Source organism: Xiphias gladius, chromosome 16, assembly GCF_016859285.1.
Source record: "Xiphias gladius isolate SHS-SW01 ecotype Sanya breed wild chromosome 16, ASM1685928v1, whole genome shotgun sequence".
Classification (NCBI taxonomy): domain Eukaryota; kingdom Metazoa; phylum Chordata; class Actinopteri; order Istiophoriformes; family Xiphiidae; genus Xiphias; species Xiphias gladius.
The window spans coordinates 2,214,589-2,235,480 of record NC_053415.1 but is presented as its reverse complement, the minus strand read 5'-3'; the positions used below and the strand labels follow the sequence as shown (position 1 = coordinate 2,235,480).

General features: G+C 38.1%; 1 long non-coding RNA gene across 1 annotated transcript in view; it reads right to left on the bottom strand.

The window, feature by feature from the left end:
* LOC120801113 overlaps positions 1-20,892 on the bottom strand; it is a 122,510-nt gene that overhangs the window by 5,881 nt on the left and 95,737 nt on the right. The window lies entirely within an intron of this gene.

The following is a 20,892-nucleotide window of genomic DNA, read 5'->3' as shown; positions in this document are numbered from 1 at the left end:
AAGGAATTAAATATTTAATCACTTAAATCAATTATATATGTCTATATAATTATATATATATATAATTATATATGTCTACTCCAACAAACCCAAATGTCAAACTCTAACATTCATAGATTAAATTCACCAGAACCCAGTCAAGTTTTCTCTGCCCCCTATTATTCAAGACAAAGAGGTGTGTCCATAATGATTCACAGGAAAATCCTGTTGACTCATTTCTCCACCATTACTGACCCAGATGCCAGATTCATTATCTTCAGTACATCAATCAACAAAACCAAACTGACCATAGCAAATATTTAGGCGCCAAACACAGATGACGCCCCCTTCTTTCATAGATTCTTAACATAATTGTGTAATTTCACAAACTCCAAAATTATCAATGGAGTTGAAAATGGCGATCCACCAAGACAATGAAACAGTATATGGAGGAGTTTGGACGACAGCCGGCAACTAAATAATCCAACAGCAAAGGAATTTTCGTATTTCTCACCACTAGATCATTCATTCGTCCACACAGACTTCTTTGAAGTCTTTGAAGTCCATCATACAAGGTAAAACAGATACCTCAATCCCTTCAACTACAATAACTGATCATGCTCCTATCTCCTTATATCTCCATAGCAAGCAATTCCCCCTAGATTCCGCTTCAGCATCTCATTGCTCAAAGACCCAAACTTTGACAAGTTTCAAAGGTGAGAGTGGGCATCCTTCATGGACATACATGACTCTCCAAATAACAAATCAACATTAATCTGGGAAACCGCAAAAACAGCAATACAGGTGAAAATAACCTCATACTCATCTCACAAGAAGAAACACAGATCATATGAAAAGAACTAAAAATCAGAGAACTAGAAAATACTTATGCAAGAACTCCCACAGGAGAAAATCTCAATAAACTCGCTAAATATGAAATAAAATATGTCTGACATAACAAATACAAAAACACTTTTTAATTCAGCAGCGAGTATTTTGAACATAATCATTCGAGCTATAAAAAACTCAGTGGGGGAGACCTTTATCTCTCCAAAAGACATGAAAAACCCCACTTTTTCATACTGTGAATTATATACATTAGACAATGAAGGAGATATAAATATATTCCTCCATAATGTAGACCTACCCACAATAACAGAGGACTGCACTGAAGCATTAGATGACATTACACCATTGGTCGGTCAGCCGAGTGTTGGAGTTTACCCATTGGCCATTGGTCTTTCAAAGTTAATTGGTGCCAACAGTTTCAATTGCATCATGGGGGGGCGTTTACAAGCAGTGTTGCCAACATAGTGCCTTTGGTGCTAGATTTACTGGCTTTTCACACCCCTTTAGCGACTTTTCGTCACAGAAGCACCTAGGGTCAAATCTAGCAACGTTTTGGAGAAACCCTAGCTACTTTCTGTAAAAGAGAGTCACAAGTATTGCCATGCGAGCACGAGGTCAGGCTTTCCCTCTTCATGCACACCTCTCTATTCAATTAACCACACAGCAGCTGACACAGATGTGAGTGAGCTTCTAGCTTTCTCTCTGAGTGAACATTTTACAAGAAAATATAGCCAAAAACACAGCAAAGCCACATTACAGTAATACTGAAACCAGATAAATATCTTACCCTCCCATCCAGCTGTCACCCTCTATCTCTAATCGACACAGACATAAAAATAATCTGCAAATCATTATCCACTAGAGTTGCAACTGTCACTCCTATAATTCGTTATTGACCAAACAGGTTTTATTAAAGGAAGACATGCATACAATAACACACCTAGACTATTCAACAAAATCCATCAGGTATCTCGGAATAATGAGGAAAAAATAATACCTTCACTAGATGCCGAGAAAGCTTCTGATCGAGTTAGCTGCACATTTTTATTCTCCATTCTACACAAATTTGGATTTGGAAAGTCGTTTATCAACTGGGTCAAAACACTAAAACTCATCAAAGACCATAGTCACAATTAACGGGTTAACATCATCAAGTTTCATACTTCAAAGCGGGATGGGACAAGGATGCCCACTCTCTCCTTCCCGTTTCACCATTTACATTGAACCACTTGCTGCAGCGGCCTGTCGGAAAAGTCGCAACACAGGTGCACAATCCACCACAGTAAACCATAAAATAAGTTTATAGGCAGATGACTTCCTACTCTATTTACAGAATCCACAAATCTCACTGCACAAAACCGGTAACTTATTTAGTAGATTCTCTAACATTTCAAACTACTGAATTAACTGGTCAAAATCAACACCCTTACAACTATCCAAAAAGAGCTGGAATGTGGCAGACCTACCACCACCCATCCCTCCCTCCACAGTCACCATAAGATACCTTGGTATGTTATGGTACCCCAAGCTGTCAGAGCTTGTGCACTAAATTTCAACCCAATATTTCAAAACAATAGAAGATAACACAAACAGATAGATGAATCTACCAGTCTCATAAACTGGAAGACTCACAATCACCAGAATGACAACACTACCCAAAATAAATTATCTTTTTTCAATGATCCCAGGACTCCCAGTCATTGCATGGCTCAACTCTCTAGCATCACAAATAACAAAATTTTACTGTAAAAACAAAACCCTAAAATTAAAATGATTACATTATAAAAGGTCTTGATGCACCAAATGTCTACAACTACTTGACTAAAATAATAACCAAATGGATCCATCCAACTGAGCAATGCTACCCCTGGCTAGATACTGAACAAATACAATTCAAAAAACTTCACATATCAACCCTGCTATTCATCAGCACCTCCATAAAACACCATAATTCTTTCATTAATAATACCATAGCCATGGCTCTGCAGCTTGGTGGAAAGCTCACAAAATAATGCACTAAACACACACCTTGTAAATACACACCACTATGGAATAATTTTCCAGGAGCCAATCCTCACTGCATTACTTCCTGAATGACATACACAGCACAATATTCATCTACACTCCTGATACCCACCCACTATTATTGTCTCTGTGTTTCAATTCTTCTAATTTTCATAATAACTAGTCTCCTCTTTAATATAGACACACACATTATTAGTCTTACTTACTTTTATTAACATTGTTATTATCACTAAAGTTATGATTAATTTTGCTGTTGTAGTCGTTGACGTTCACTATTATCGGTGGCGATGTTGACAACAATAATAACTTCATTGCCAGTATATTGTGCAGGATTTTCTTAAAAAACAAGGGTCCTGCATAATATGCTTTTAATATAATCCCTGTTATCAGGATTTTCTTATTTTTCTTCTTCTTCTTCTTCTTATTATTATTATATGTATATTGTATTATTATTTATTGTATTATTCGCTGCTTGTTACTGCTACTTCTATATTTATTTACGTAATTGCTTATTTATCCGATCTTGCCATACTACCATACCAAATGTCACTACTTCAGCCATTATCAATATGCCTATTCAGGTCTTTCTTCCTTTTTTATATTATTATCCTTATAATTGTTATTATTGTCATAATTATTATTGCCACCACTATTAGTAATATCACTATTCACTACTGCTCTAACTCATGCTACTACTGCTACTGCTACTCTTATCAGTAATATTATCAGATATATGACTTTCTCAGTCTAATTACCTACTTAATAGAGCAATTAGTCAATTAGTTTATCATTTAATCTGTTTATCCTGGTTATAGTTAGATCATTCCGATCTGTATTTCTATCTATCACTCTATCTACTTTTTCTTCATTATTTCTCTTTTCTCATCCTCTCTCCCACATCTAATCCCTTTTAAAACTAGATTAGCAAACCTATTCTTAGTTAGTTTCTTTTACTGTTTCCTTCTAGTAAGATATACTGTTAAACAAATTTTTTTTAACTTATTTTGATCTCTCTGTGGCCACCCTCTCTGCTACTCTCTTTCTTGTTATATTAATATTATTACTATTTTGATTATCATTATTATTGTTATTAGTATTATTGTGCTCAGCAACATCAGTTACATTAAGCTACATACATTATGTAAAATACATACAAACAAATCATATTAAAAACCTTATCCTTCAAGGAAGTGGTGGAGGGCAAGGAAAAGAAAGGAAAACAAAGATATAAAAGGAGAAGAAAAAGAAAGATGGAAAAATCTCTCTCCACAACAAGAACAGGCTTTCTCCCATCGGGTCTGGGGGCTCTTTAAGGTGGGAGAATGGATGATGGAGTGCACCCTCTGCACAGCCTTTCTCCTCCCAAGGGCCTGGGGTCAGCTGCCCTGCACAATACACAAAAATCTAATGCATACATACCTACTTTTTGTTTGTTTGTTTGTTTGTTTGTTTGTTTTGATCCAATGCATGTAATGCCCAATTTTGTTAATCCTGTCATGCCTGTTATGTTCTGTCCAAAAAAAAAAAAAAAAAAAAAAAAACACAGGAAAAGACAGTAGATTTTAGATTTCTGATTAATAATAATTATAGATGGGAGTGGGGATTCACAAAATTACAACCAGAGTAAAAGTTTCTTGTGTTTTGGTAAAAAAAAAAAAAACTAAATAATTAAACAAAAAAAAATCCATACATAAAAACAAACAAACTTACTCTTTTACTATTATAAACTCTTTGTGACTATATTTCACAGTTGTTGTTTCTGCTCCTGTGGTGGAATACTATCCTGTTTTAAGTTTTAATCTGAATCCCTTGGAAATGCTTATTGAATCTGATGAGGTCTAGCTTTAAACACTTGTAAGCAAACTAAAGTTAAAATTAGTTAAAACACAAAGATCCTCAATCACCTTTTGTTTGCTGTGAAGGCCGACACATTGCAGTTTTGAAGGGCAATAAAATTCATGTTCACAACCTGTAGCTACGACCTGAAAAGGACATGAACAGATATGATGATACAGTAAAATAACATCTGTAGCTTGCTGACTTTTATAACTTTTTTTTCACAAGGTAGTGGCTCCAGATACTCGACTGAAGCAGACCTATTATGTTGATAAGCCTAAAGTGAGACACTGTAACTTCTGCTTAACAGCAGCTGTGGGTGCTAAATATGGGATAATGCGTGATGCAAAAAAACTGATGTAATAGTAATACAAGTGGAGAAGAATCATTAGGTCAATACACTGACTCAGTAATATCTGTTAAACAGCAGTATTTGCCTGAAGCTTGCTAACATGGCAAACATTAGCCACTATATACTACTTGTCATACCAGACTATGTAAGTCTGTAATAACGAAACTCCTGAATGTATTGAATTGAGCAAATGTGAATTTAATTGCTTATGAACTAAATTTTCATTTGTATGAGAGAGGATATGTTATTTCCTTTTTCCAAAGTTACATAGTCTCACTTCAAAATGTTGATAATGATATGCATAGAAGTCTACTGAAGTTAAGGTGACACAATCAGCTGGATAATTTCATCAGAGAAGCCTCCTCATTCTGTTGGCCATGTTGAAGTACAACAACACACAGTCTACCTGAAGTCATAGACTGATATTGCAAAGTGATCTTTCTTTTCCCTTGAATGATTCAATTCAATTTAATTTAATTTTATTTTATTTATATAGCACCAAATTATAGACCATAATCTTTGTAGTTATATTTAGAGAGACCCAACATTCCCCCATGAGCAAGAACTTGGCGACAGCGGCCAGGAAAAACAGGTAGAAACCTTGAACAGAACCCAGCTAATGGTGGGCGGACGTCTGCCCCAACCGACTGCGATGAGAGAGAGAGAGGGAGAGAGAGGGAGAAAAGGGCGTGGGTGGATGGGAGGGGCATAGCAACAACATAACAATAATGAGACTAATAATAAAACTAATAATTATAATAATAAGGTGAATAATAGTACTAACAAAGCTAAATATAATAATAGATGATAATCATAATATTTAAAGCAGTGGGTGTTGAGCAGGATCATACGGGTACTAGGTGGTTTGCTTGGTCAGCTTCCAGAGAGCACATTAGCCTGGCAGCAGACTTTTCATTTTAGCCGTCATGGAAATATTTTTAACTAGCTACAACTGATATAATCTGACACTGGTGCTGTTAGTCATTTTAACTGCCAAAAGTGATGGCTAGCACTGGCAAAAAAAAGGGCGAGGCCTGCAACCTAAAAAAAAAGAAGAAAATTCAATAAAGGTTCAATAAGACGTGTGTTAGCAGCAAAGCTTAGAAAATTCAGGGTACAAGGGCACAATGGAACCTGCTATCAAAAATTTACTCAGGAATATGGAACATGTATGCTCAACATCAAATTAAATCATAAAGGTATGAAGACTCGCCCCGGCACAAGACAGGGCCTTCAGACAGAGTAATAATACACTCTGTACACTGTACACTAAATATACTGTGCTTTAGTGGTGCATATTCCCAAATAACTTTTTTGTCAATCAAATTACAACAAATTTCACAGTTGCCTGATTTGCCCTTTGGTGGCAGTGACTCAATGGACCAGGTCGTCCACTAACCGGAAGGTCGGTGGTATGATCCCTGGCCCCTCCAGACCGCATGTCAAAGTGTCCTTGGGCAAGATACTGAACCCGGAAATTCCCCCAATGTATCATCGGTGTATGAGTGTGTGTGTGTGTGTGTGTGTGTGTAGAAAGCGCAGTATGTATAGAAAGAGCGCTGTATGAATGTGTGTGAATGGGTGAATATGGCAGTAGTGTAAAATGCTTTGAGTGGTCAATAAGATTAGAAAAGTGCTGTGTAAGTGCAGTCCATTACCATTCCTTGATGGTAAACTGATGATGAATTAGAAGAGAGAAGCCTGTTCCTCCTGTTCTATGCAAGGGCCAGCCCCAATCGATTCAAACTGCATTCAACTCTTCCTTCCATCCATCCATCCAAACATCCATGCACTGGCCTTCATACTTTTATGTCAGTCAGTGCAAATGACCAGAGTCACCGAGGCCACTTGTTTTTGCTCGGTAGCTGCCACGCAACGCAACTGTCAATATCACTCTGCTGTGTTCCTTCACCCTGTTTGAAATCTGTCGGCAATGAAACTTCTGCATCCTTGATATGTTAGGTAATATAAAATGAAGAGGATTGAAGCAGCAGTGAATACAGAATTTGAGTGGGGTAGAGAATCGAACAGACGGTAATACCGGCTGACACAGAGAGAGGTTACAGATGAGTAAAGAAAGGAAAAGAATGAGCACATAGTCTTGCTGAACAGAAGTAGAGGGTTTAAAGAGGCAGACACACAGAGACAGAGAGAACAACAGATGAGGGCTCAGACTGAGCTGACAGGTGTAATTGGAATCTAAATAGCAGGGACTGACATTGACTGACAGCAGCTTAAACCTTCCCGGTGACACGCCTCCCTCCCCCAGTCTGCCACACTTTCCAAGATACACAGCGCTCTTATTTTATTCCACTGAAAATAGCAAGAAAGAGAGAAAAGACTACACATTACCTTTCAGGCTTTGACCCTTGTACTTCCTTGCTCACTCTGTGACCTGACATTTACATCTCAACCTCCATTATTGACAGAAAGCATGTTTTGTGTTTTGCCAGAATATATCCTAGCTCAGACTAAGTGTGAGTTTAGAGCAGAGAAATTTGCATCATGTTATCCACTTCCCCTGACTATGAAACCTCTGAATAACATGCATTGACATGTTTCCTTCACACATTTTCATCAGATTCTGACAGTTTCAACAGTAAACCTTGAAAGTTATAGCTCTGGTTTAGCAAATCCAGCCTGACAAAAGTAGTAGTAATAGTAAGTAGCACATTAGCCACCCTAACATGAGTGTATAAAAGGTGGCAAGTTGCTAGTGTTCTGTTAGTGGGGTAATAGAGGAAGACAATTGCCATGGCAACAGCATTAACACACATGCAAACCACACACTCAGACACCATTGGATCTAATTAGCCAGAAAGCTGACAAGGAGATGTTAATGCTGGTAATGGCTAGATGCAAGAGGAACAGACGGTTTCGAAATGGCAAAGCTTCATCTTGTTGATCCACCTCCTGTTTTTCCTCTCATCTCTGTCTCTCCCACTTCCTTCTTCATTCACTGTTAGCGTAGGCCCTCCACTGCAGTAAACATGGATGTTATGACAGCCTTTTGAAAAGGCTTAAGAGCCGGAATATCAGTTAAGGGTGTGTACTGATGTGTGCTAGCCCCACAGAGACAGCTATCAAACAGCACACAGGAAGCAGATATAATACATTAGCAGACCTGTAAGGTCCATTAGGCCGTAAAAAAATATAATGCTCTAGAATGAATAGATATTTTGTAACTGTGCTGTTTACCTGTTGAGCATTTGGTTTAATAGTGAAGACAAAAAAATAAGTACAGGCTTGCTTTGTGGTAACATCTATACCATTGATCCACAGCCTAGGAAAAGGTGGAAAGAAATGTGACAAAGTATGACGTTATTTCTTTTTTATGTTTAGTGAGTGGAAAAAAATAAGATAAATGTATTGAGTCTAGACCTTCTTATTGTATTCATTTTCTACAGGGCTATTCCAGAATTGAAGATCTAGTTTTCTAACATGTGGTTGTGGGTAAAATCCACATTTTATACTATAGGAACTCCTTAACACTGTATTAAAGGATTTTTTGGCCATTTGGAGGCAGGGTCCAAACAGAAAATGCAATATCTGACATATTATCACCCTTTATAAAATCGGTATGTCATTGTATATAAAATAACTATAAAGAGTCGGGCCTAGACCTGCTCTACATGAAAAATGCCCTGAGATAACCTCTGTTATGATATGGCATTATATAAATAAAACTGAATTGAATTGAATTGAAATTGTTTTCTGGTGAATTTAAGTCCAATATTCTCCTTTTAGCTCAGGTTTGGGCTTCACAAACTGAAAAAAAAATCTTTTTGATGTTAGCTGCTAAATGTTTCGCTATGTTCACTAGCTACTTGCTTTGTCCATCTGTCATTTAGTGCTGGGCAGGTAGTGTATAGTGGGTTTATCAGATCTTTTTCACCAAAAAGAGCTGCCCACTGCAGCTTGAGGGAAGTTTGTGAAATGGAAAATGAAGCTTGTGGACAGGAACACCAAAACAGTTAGCTTAAAGAGGCTAAAAGTTGCATAGTATTTAACAAGAAAAACAGAGTTGTGTGGTTATCCTCTCTTGGGTCATTTGAGGAGTTAAAACTCTCATCACTTTTAATAATACAAAACAAGTGTTGATAATGATGATGGTGATGATGTAATATCTAGGTACTGTTTTTATGAGTATTTAATATCTATTTCCAGTGAATCTACTCAAAGGTATATTCGCTTATATGACAACAAACAGTTTCCAGGACTCTTACAATGGGCTTTAGTTGTGGCCAATTTTTCGCCACAGCTAATGGTGATTTTCATGTGGTTTTCCCTCTCAGAGCCAAGGGCAGTAAGCTTCTCTGTGGACCCTCCATTTTGCACCAAAACAGTCAAGGGCTGTTTGCAGGACTCAGTACTTCTGCAATCAACGTTCTGTTATGAATTATGTTGTCCAAACTGCCCTACCTCTGACATTTTCTTTCTTTAATCCTTCCAGAGAAAAGTAACATCTCTCATTTTCTTGGAACAGTCTTCATACAGTAATAACCATAATTAACATGCCATTGCTAGTTATTTGGGTTTGATTGCCATGGCAACTGATTCACCTAAACTGGCTGGAGTAGGTAGTTCTCCAGAGCCCTGAACTGCCACACAGTAATCTATGTGAAGGAGAAGGAGAATAAAAGACAAAGAATGTTTGAAGGAAGGATAGCATGTGACAGACAGAAAGGCAGAGAGAGAGAGAGAGAGACAATAGCATGAGAGAGATATATAGGGAGAGAGGGAAAAAAGACCATAGCAATGAGGGAAGACTTAAAAATAAAATCAGGAACAAGAAAAAGTCCTTCACATTTGATACACCGGGATTAAAATAAAGATGTTTGCTGCAGGGTGACCAGATCCTACTACATGATGTACAGCCTTCAACTTAACAACTGAAATGTGTGACATATTTATAAATTAAATTGTAAACAATGGGAATTCACATACATTCACAAAGAGATGCCCACTTTTATAATTTTTTTCTCACCACCTATCACAAAAAATCTTCGTATTTATTACCAGATATCAGCAGAGAAGGTGAAAAAGAAGGAGCTGATAGAAAGAGAAAAGGTGACAGTGGCATCATGCATTTCAATCAATGAGAGCGTCTCTGTTTTGCTGCTGAGGAAAGTTGCATCAGGAGGCAGGAGGTTGGATGAATACTTAGACTTTCCGAACTTGATCTGCCATTTTTGGTGGTCCTGGCACTGGCGTAGTGGGGCCACTCTTTGTAACACTGTATCTACACAGGAGATGTAGCGGGAGCAGCAGATGGGCAGAGCAGCAGCTTCAGTGCTGTGTCTGTATGTCTACACAGCATGCAGTGGTAGTGAGTGTAGTTCATCTGTATTTTCACAGCGCTCAGAGCCCAACACACAATCACTGTAGTTACACAGGTAAAACAGAATGAAATAGACTTGAAGCCTAAAAGTACGCTTTGTGGTGTGTTTACACATTTATAGTGAGCGTGAAATGCAAGCCATCAGGTGGCCTATGTAGACGGCTGGATTTATTAAAATGGAAACATGTCTGTTCTTTCGGCTGCAAGCTGCAATCACGACAATGATGTGGTAGAGACCGTTTGGGTTACATTTTATACATGTTTCCGAAAGCAAGAGTGTTATTTTAAAAATTCTAATTTCTTTGTGGATCATAGCAGGATCACGTTTATGTCGCAATATGAAGATATAGGAAACTACTTATTTACCAGATCGTCAAAAAATGTTTCCATATAATACACCCAAATCTTGACTGAATTAAACATTAAAAATTATTTCAGAAATAAAGATATACAACATAAAAACTTGTCCGCACTTTACATATAGTACTACTATGGTATTTTAAGGCAGACAAGTCATTGTATGAAAGATAAAACAGAGCACTATAGAAAACATGTCCAAAGTGAATTCAAAAGTGAAATCAACTTAAAAGTCCCATCATCTGCTCTTGCCAGTATATTTGAGCTATTATGTTCATATTTTGAAATTCTGTACTTCTCAGACAGCAAAGAGTTTACTCCAAAAAAACCAACACAGGACTCCCGAACAATTTTTGCGTCGTTATGGGGAGAGCCCTGGATATAAAAGGGATGAAAGTACTGACTGTAATTGGCCGAGATTGTCTAAAACTTTTTGCTCCTGGCCAAGAAAATACCAAAATGCACTTGACACACCCAGGGTACACTGGGCAGGGCACATTGCTGCAGGGTTCATGAAAATAGAGCAAATTATGATGTGATAACTCTGCTGTAGGTTGCTGGCTTATGAGCAGTGCATGTATACAGTAGGCCTAGTTTTGGACTGAACAACTTGAACCAGCAACTTGCGACTGAACTGAAAAAAGTCAGAAACAGAACAGTAATAGACTGATGTGCATATTTAAGTGTATTTGAATGGTGATGTGATTTCTAAGCTTAAATAAATGGACCACATACTTTAGTCAGTGACTATGAAACCTTGAACTGAACGAAACAATTTAAATTAGCACAGTGATTTGAAATTTCCACCCTCAAATAATCTATTGAAGTCTGTTAGTCTGACAGCACTGGCTTGGCCTGCTTAGCCCTGCCTTCCTCTTTTCAGTGCAAATTGGATCACCTGGGAGCAATGCTTTTCCTACACACACAAAAGGGTGACACATACTGAACAGCCTTAGCATGACCATAGAAAATGCAGAAATATCACAGGCTGACATATAAATCTTTTTAGACTAAATTATATTGTATTAAAGAGATTTAGTAAGTATTATTATGGATTCATCTAAAACATTGTATGATGAAATTAATTGCAACATTTCAACTGGGACCCACTGAAATGATTCAGCAACCCATACTAATGCACATGAATAAAATATAAGGCTGTTTTATATACTTGTATACTATATATATGCCTAGAATTAAATGCATTGTCATGTTTAGTGTTTTTGTGTCATGTACATAATCATACATCATACTGCTTACTACACTCTGCTTTTTGTATGGGTTGCATGCTCTATTTGGTCTGCAGTATGTTGTATGTGGATCCCTGTTCAGATTTATTTTGGCCAAAGGTTTTCAGCTTTGATGTGTGGTTTTCTACAGGTCTGTTGAACCTGTGGCGCTTGTATTTGCCTACTAGCCAGTTATATCTTGATGCCATCTTAATGCTTTATTGACCCAAGTGGAATCTGTGTGTGTATGTGTGTTTTATCGAGGAAAAAAAACCTGGCAATAATCTCGAGGATGTACGAATAGACAAATTAAGCAATTTATTTTTTTATGCAGTCTTATTCAATGACCTGCACACATCTGTGGAATCACATCTTATACTCCTGGTTCCTAAAACAGTATGTTTAATGTCTAATGTAGTGTTAGCTAATGTTATAAGTTCCTGTAAGGAAAATTGTAACGGATTTATTGGCTCATCTGCATTCCCACTGAAAATTAGAAAAGAAATGGCAACAAAACACCTGCAACAAACCATAAACACAGACAGTACACAAACATGTAGAAAAAAGTAAGCTAATGCTAATATAACATGATCAGTGGCTCTGGAAGTGGAGATCATGTTAACAGTCTTTCAACTTTTGTTTTGTTAGACACACTGTTGAGACTGAAAGCAGGATTACTGTAAACTGTTAATCATCTACATCAAAATGTTATCCATCTTTATCAGATTTTAGCAGCTCGTCTCAAACTAAGAAATTTAGTATTTTAGTGAATAACAGTGAACAGACTGGTCTTGAGTGGTGAGCACAGATAGATGCTTTAAAGCCATGTGAGCAAGAATGACAGAAAAACACTGCCGATCAAATTTTGAAATGACAACTAGATTTACTGAGGAGCATGAGTCTATTATATTACCACAGAGAAAGTGACATGCTGTTCACTGTGTGCGTGAACCATTACAGTCTGGTATAAACAAGTAAAGATGCATTTCCAACTAACCTCGTGATAGATGAGAACAACATGCAACCAATGTAAATTTATATAAAGTGGCAGCACTTAACAGTGTCATACATTTCCGTCACGGGGGTTGCTGCAAGGTTACTGCAGTTAGCACGCAGCATCCCCCAACTCCACATCAACCTCGTAAAATCTAATATGCTGTTGTCTTTTCTGCCACCAAGGATTGCAAAGTTGCTCCCTCATCACTACTCTCTGTGGATGCCGAAATGAGATTCAAAGCAGCTTGTGAATCATCCCACTGTATTTCATATCATACAGGGTCTGTGCCAAATAAATAATCATAACCCATTACACAGGTTTTTACACATTTAGTCAAAGATCTATTAAACATGGTTAACACAGTACCACATGGCACAAAAATATTAAACATGATGTAGTCTACCATTAAGAACACAACTTCTCCTTGATCACTAATTTTAAATGTGCCATATCACACAACTGCTGTCATAAACCTGTATTTATCTTGATTTTGTCAGATAATGCTGTGGTCATAGAAATAGTTTATAGATTTCATCAGCATTAAGCTTGCAATTACAGCTGGTTAACAACAGTATGCTAAGACCAAATCTATTTCAGCATTTTATCAATCCAAACCGATGTCTGAAAAACAAAACATAAATACATGTAAATGATATCCGCAATGAAATCTTAAATCTCTTCCTTGTTCAGTTGTCTGACAACAGACAGATACAGTGGGGTCCAAAAGTCCGAGACCATCATCCCATTCAACTGATTGGGAAAGTGGTCTCAGACTTTTGGAACCTACTGTATGTAAATGAGAACAGTAGTATATAATTTATTCGGCTGCCTTAAAATACAATCTAGAAGACCAGAGAGGGCAGAAGGAAGGAGGGAAGAGCAGAGGTTTAAAGGGGTAACACTTATTAGAGTACCTTTAATTGCCTCTGCAACTTTCTCCTTTTTGTGAGAACAGTCAGGGAGTTTTTAATGTTGTTCTCATCCTGCATTTATAATTAATTTTACCTTTCCCTTGTCAGGTTTAAAAAAAAAAAAAGTAATTAAAAGGAATGATTTTTTTGAACACCACATAAAGGTGTGTCACCTCATCTCTTCAGTTCCCACCTTTTGGATCTTAACAGAAAGAACTACAGTAAAATGTCATATATTAAGTTAGCCTATGAGTTCCGTGTTCACATGTCCATTTTCTCTACTAATGTGTGATTTAAATGAATGATTGTGGCTTTGATCCAAAAGTGATCTGAAACAGGAGGAGCACGGCAGGCTTACGTCCCAAAAAAAAAGACCTGAACTCCCCAAGAAGCCTAAACAACTGATAAATAACCATAAGCATTTCTAACGCTGCAATGATATAAGAAATACTTAATCAAATCCACTGTCCAGTCATTGACAACTTTGTGGTCATATCATCAGATCTGCGGCTGTTTGTCTTGGATACTCAAGTAGAGAGAGGAGCAGAGCTATCAACTGAAAAAAACTCAGTTTTCTGTCATGGCAGCAACCTGAGAACCCACTGCTGGAAACCAGCGAAGAGGGAGGCCGTCAAGCTAAAGAAAGTCGTCTTTTCAGGCATGGTTGGTCCAGGGGTATCCTGAAGCAGCAGATTGGTACCAGAGGGCCCGAAGGGCTGCAGCGGTTTGCTGATGCAAAATCCCGGGTGTGGGAAGAGTTTGGGGAAGGTATGGAGAAGGACTTTCAGTTGGCCTTGACGAAGCTCTAGCAGGGAAAGCAGTTCTTGGCCTAGGATCTGCTTGAGAGAAAAACTGCTGACTCAAACTGGAGATATCGTCGGGCAGTGGAAGGAACACTGCCAAGAACCCCTGAACCCAGCCAACATGTCCTCTGAGGAAGAAGCAGAGTTTGAAGACTCAGAAGAAGCCTCACTCATATCTCTGGAAGAGGTAGCTGAGGTAGTCAAAAAGCTCCTCAGCAACAAGGCACCTGGTGTGGGTGAGATTCACTCTGAGAAGCTGAAAGCTCTGGAAATTGTTGGGTTGTCTTGGCTGTCACACCTCTTTAAATCTGCATGGAGGTTGGGGACAGTGCCTGTGGACTGGCAGACCGCATTGGACCAACTCTTTACTCTTGCAAGGCTACTGGAGGGGTGGTGGGAGTTTGGAGAAGGCTTACGACCGTGTCCCTCTGGGGGTATTGTGCTGGATACTGTAGGAGTATGAAGTACTGGGGCTGTTACAATGACCCATCCTGTCCATATATAATCAGAGTGAGAGTTGTGCTCATAGTCTTGGCAGGGAGTCAAACATGTTGTCCTTGGAAGTTTTACAGCTGCATGTGAAGCGGCTGGGATGAGAGTCACCACCTCCAAGTCTGAGGCCATGGTTCTCTGCTGGGAAAGGGCGGATTTTCTCCCTTCAGGTTGTGAGCAAGTTGTTGCTCAGGTGGAGGGGTTTTAAGTATCTCGGGGTCTTGCTCACCAGAGAGGGTAAAATGGAGCATGAGATTGACAGATGGATTGGTGCAGCATCAGCATGTGGGCATTGTACAGGACCGTTGTGGTGAAGAGAGGTGACATTTTTATAATGATTTTGTCTGACAATATCGGGATTATAAAATAATGATTTACTGTAGCACAGAATCAGGCTTTAATTAACAGAAGTGATTCTTAGATGCCTCTTGAAATCTTTCTGGGCAGAAGTTTTCAATGAGATTTATTTTTTAACTTCACCTATATGTAAAATCTGAAATGCTTAATGTGTTGTGTTGTGTTCCAATTTCAACAATTTCAGGCACCCACACAAGTGTAGGTACCTGTTTTGCAGGAGCCGGGTGTCCCACAGCCTATGAGGGCGGTATTGATGAAACAGTAGTAAAAAGAGAGATGGTAGATGTCTGTTTATGGCTACATTACCAACTTATATATCAGTCAGGGAAAGGAAAAGCTAAACTTGAAGGAAATGAATCAACAACATGGATCCATTATTTCAACTCCAGTTTGCAGTTTTCCACAGAGATTGTTGTGTTCAGTGATTTAGAGACAGCTGTCTCAAAAACCTGGAAATATTTAGCTAACATCTACTTTCAGTGTTTTAATGTCATTGGAGCCATAACGATGAAGTACCTTAATTCCCAGTAGAACTGCCAAAAGCGCAGTATTTACTAATATAACTGTGCTATGTAAGGGAGTTTCATGTAGAAAGAATGTGAGTACAAGTGCTCTACGAGAGGGGTTATCAGTACACAGTATATCTTTGTAAATTACTCTAGTAATTAGCATTAGCAAAAATGCTAGCATTGATAAGAGCAGCTTAATTTCCCTGTAGGCAAAGCAAGAGCTAGTATTGATTTGAGCCTGTTATACGTATCTCTCCCACTTAATGTGTTCTACTGATTTCTGTCAATAAAAATTATGCCTCTGCTGTGTAGAGGCAGCTAACACAGGAAGCAAAATTTAGTGTAATTAATAGAGATGGTTAATCTTTTCATGTGTAAATACGTTGATTTAAACATGAAACAAACAACATGAATAGCATTTCACAAACACAAGGTTGAATAAGGGCACGTTAATTTGCCAGAGCTGAGCAATTAGGTGAAACACAACGCTAATTTCATCTCTCTAGTCCTCTGGGATATGATAATGTACTATGCAGAGAAGCATTACATGGGTAGGCACTACACGTTCATGCTTTCAAGTGACTGTTAATTATTCATTTAATATTTTTTTAACTATGTCCAACTGGGATTGTAGCCAACAGCAAGCTCTACAGCAAAACTGCACTATCTGTGACAGAGATCCAGAGACATGAGAATGAAGCTGCTCCATCACATAGAAACAAATGTACAAACAAATAAATGTGTTGCTTGAGCAGACAGTATCTCAGAGTGTGTGGGTTTTCCAAAACTGTGTATTTATATTTGTGTTTGCGTGGATTCTCAGATGAGTGTGATCCTGACCACCCAAGCTGTCTAAATGAAATATGGACAGACCGGGACTGTCAATCAGAAGTGGCTCAGTACAAAAGAAGCCATGATGGAAAGATGAAAATAGGGGAAGGGCCTATGAACATCACTGGTTAATGTGACATGACCTTGTCCAAAACATAGTTATGATGATAGAGTGTAGTGCAGCCTCCCAGCCAAGAGAATGACTCTGTTCCTGGTCTGCAGAACTGAGGCCCCAGAAAGTCCTCAGGCCCCCTCCAGAATTGCGCTTCTCCTTTTATCTCAGATACCAGGAGGTTTGGAAAAAGGGATGGGGGTGGGGGGAGAGTGGTAGAGAGGGCCTTCTACTGGGAGAGTAATGAGAGGCACTATGAAGCTAATTGTGTGAAATGGAAGGGGGAGGTAAAGCAATCCCGGCTGGGAGGTTCCTCAGGATCAGGACCCAATGGCTGATCCCTTAACCTTTGACCATGCAGATTAGTCCCAGGGGCCCGGGGCTCAACATGGACTCTAAACAGGGGGCCAACCTCCTCTGGAACAACTGAGGCATTTCTAATGGGAAAAAAGACTCAGAATTTTGGAAAGAGCCATGCACCACAAGGTTTATTCAGTAGCTGTTTTGGAGCTTTTGGACATATCAAACATACTTCCTCATTAGATGTTCTTTGCCCATTTGACATAGAATAAACTGGACTGGAATAAACATCCAGCCTATTTATGAAATTGTCTCTCAATGTTATTATTTTAGTCACGTTACATTAGTAGTTGCAATAGTAGTAGAAACAAAGAGAGAAACACACTAGTGTTCTTCCACAGAATGATGACTGTGGATTTTGTGCCTTATCACTTTCACTAGAAGTGTGTTAGAAAAAGGATCTCTCAATGGCCACTATGAACTTATAGAATTATTATAGCAAACAAAACAAGTTTCAATATTGTTTTAGAACTGGTGATGGCAAATTTCAGGGGAAATGTGAGGCTGTTTTTTGCTTGACTTCATCCATTGCTGACTAATAGCTCTCTTTTACACTTGTCACTGCCTAGTTTCCACACATATCATGATCGAAAACTAATGACCAGCACAGTCATAAAGAGAAATATAGGCACTTGTTTGTACATTTAAAAATAACCAAGCTAAACCCAACCAGAGCTTTACACTTTATGCAACAAACCCAAACCTGATGGGTTCCTGGTTGGGTTTGGGTCATAGTGTTCAATAAAGCTTTGGGCTCAGGTTGGGCTTAGTTTTGGTTAATTGGTTGCATGATTCTACACACCACCTGCAGATCGAAAAGCCAGTGCTAGACTGATCACTTTAGATATTGATAACTTGCTCTAGTTTAATTCAGTATCTTGTTGTGGGCTTAACACAGAGTAATAGGGAAAAGAGGCACACAGGCAGACAACATAAAGTTCAAGGCAAGTAGTGTCCATTACACCCTGGTACCAGTCTGTGGCCTCGGGGTTAGGAACCACTGCTTTACTTTTCTGACATCTTGTGCAAACAGAACAAAGAGAATATCTGACAAAGATATACTGAATATAATACAGTTGAAAAATGGCAAAAAACTATAAGCGGCTTAAGGGATGGTAAAGGCTTATGGTTGCACAAATGACTTATGCAGTTCCAATGTTGCCTATGTGCTCTCACTCCCAATCATACATCCATCCATACCATTCTCCTGCATATACATATTCCCTTACTGGAACATCTCCACCTGATTAGGAATTGATCAACAGGAGAAACACAAGGCTCATCAATTAGAGTTCCCTGAGGTGGTGTGTGCAATTTCCTCAGTACTAATATCCTGTTGATGTGCACATGGCTCCCATTGATTTCCCACTCCCAGACAACCATTCCCCCACATGATGCCAGCCTACATCATACAAAGCCCACCCATTTAGCTAGCAAAAGACTGCTACCTTACTAAGCTGTCTGAAACCTGTTGATCACATAGAAACAATATTTTTAGAGTTTATACTGTATTTAGTGGATGGCTAATTCTGAACATACTTCAATATATCTTTCTCTACCTGTCTCTCTATCATTATCACCCCATCCCACCCAGTCTCTCCATCTCCATGAGCAGGCTGCTGGAGAAAAGTGGGAATGATGCCTGACACAAGAGCTTAATTGAAACACCAGCAGGGGGTCAGTGCGAGAGTGAGGGGAATAGAAGTCGGCAGCCCAGGGAACATAACCAGTGAAGTAGATGAAACATGTTTCTGCCCGCATCACTCTAGTCATTGGCAAACGGCATCCTTTCTTCTTTTTTAAAATAGACCTTTTAAAGGTCAGCTTGCACATGGTCAGATGCTGTAAGTAAACTAATGGTAAAGAGGTCTATAAATTACACCATTATCCAGCCTTGTTTGCACAATTCTTCTCCAAAACCTCACAAGGGATTTAGCAAAAGCTGTTTGCTGACTAAAGGCTTCACATTGCAATGTAAATGAAAAGGCAAAGTAAAGTAAACTAGACAGAAAGCAGAATCAAAGCTCAATTATTAGCCTCACTAGTGGTAGGGCTCAAGGAGTGGACATATTGGTTGGTCCACCACTTTGGTCCAGACTTACACATTTCAACACATATTGGATGGACTGTCATGACATTTGGTACAGTTATTCAGCATCCCCAGAGGATACATCCTCATGACTTTAGTGGTCCCCTGACATTTCCTCTGGCACCGAGCTGATGTTGACATTTGTGGTATTGCTTGAAATGTCTCAACATTAATTCGATGTACTGCCATAACATTTGATACAGACATTCAAAGAATGGCTACAACTAACAATTATTTTTTTTATCAATTAATCTGTTGATTTTTTTCAATTAATCTATTAATTATTTAGTCTATGAAATGTCAAAAGAAACTCTAAAAAAAAGTCCATCCCAGTTTCCTAAAGTCTTAGGACACCTTTTCAAATATCTTATTTGTTTAAACGACAAACCATCTAACAGTCCAAAACCACACAAATATACAATTAAAAATATATAAAATACAGAAAAACCATAAATCTTCAATTTTGAGAAGTTGAAACCGGGGAGGTTTACTGTTTTTACCTAATTAAATAATGGAAAGGATTTAATTGAGTATCAAATATGTTGCTGATTAGTTTTGTGTCAATTGACTAATCGATTAATCGACTAATCATTTTAAGCTCTAACTTAAAGTATCCAGAGGAGGAATACTAATGATGTTTTTGTTGAGGTGACTTTTCATTTAGTTCCACTAGCAGGAATCACATTTAAACGTTATTTCCACTTTATACAAAATTAGGTACAGACACATAGTCACCTCAGAAAGTATTCAGACCCCATCACTTTTTGCGCAATTTATTGTTGTAGATTTAATTTTATATGGATAAAATTGTGCTTTTTGCCCATTAATTCACACTCAATAACCCATAATGACATGAAAACATGTTTTTAAAATCTTTTGTCAATTTGGTAAAAATCAAAAACTGAAATTTCATGTAAAGTATTAAGACCCTTAATTCAATACTTTTTGGAAGCCCCTTTGGAAGCATTTACAGCTTCGAGTCTTCTTGGGTAGGTCTCTATATACCTTATATACATAGATGTGTGCTTGTCCAATCAATTCAATTTGCCAGAAGTGGATTCCAATCAAGTTCTAGACACATATTAATGATAGTTAAAGCAAAGAGCTTGCAATTTACCACAATTTTGAGTACCACAGTGAAGGGTCTGAATACTTTACAAATGAGAGAGGTCAGTTTTTGCTTTTTTAATAAATCTTGAAAAAAGGAAATGTTGTGTAGTTTGATCGGCAAAAATGACAATTTTATCCATATAAAATTAAATCTACAACTAAATAAAGTGCGCAAAAAATGAAGGGGGTCTGAATACTTTCTGAAATAACTCTACGTTTCCCTAAGGATGAAGTGTAACATAGCTGGTGATGCTCTGACTTTTCATCTTTCAACATCAATGTCGATTATAAGTGATGATGATTTTATTATATAAGTAGTAGATCATGCATTATTTGCATATTAAAACATAACC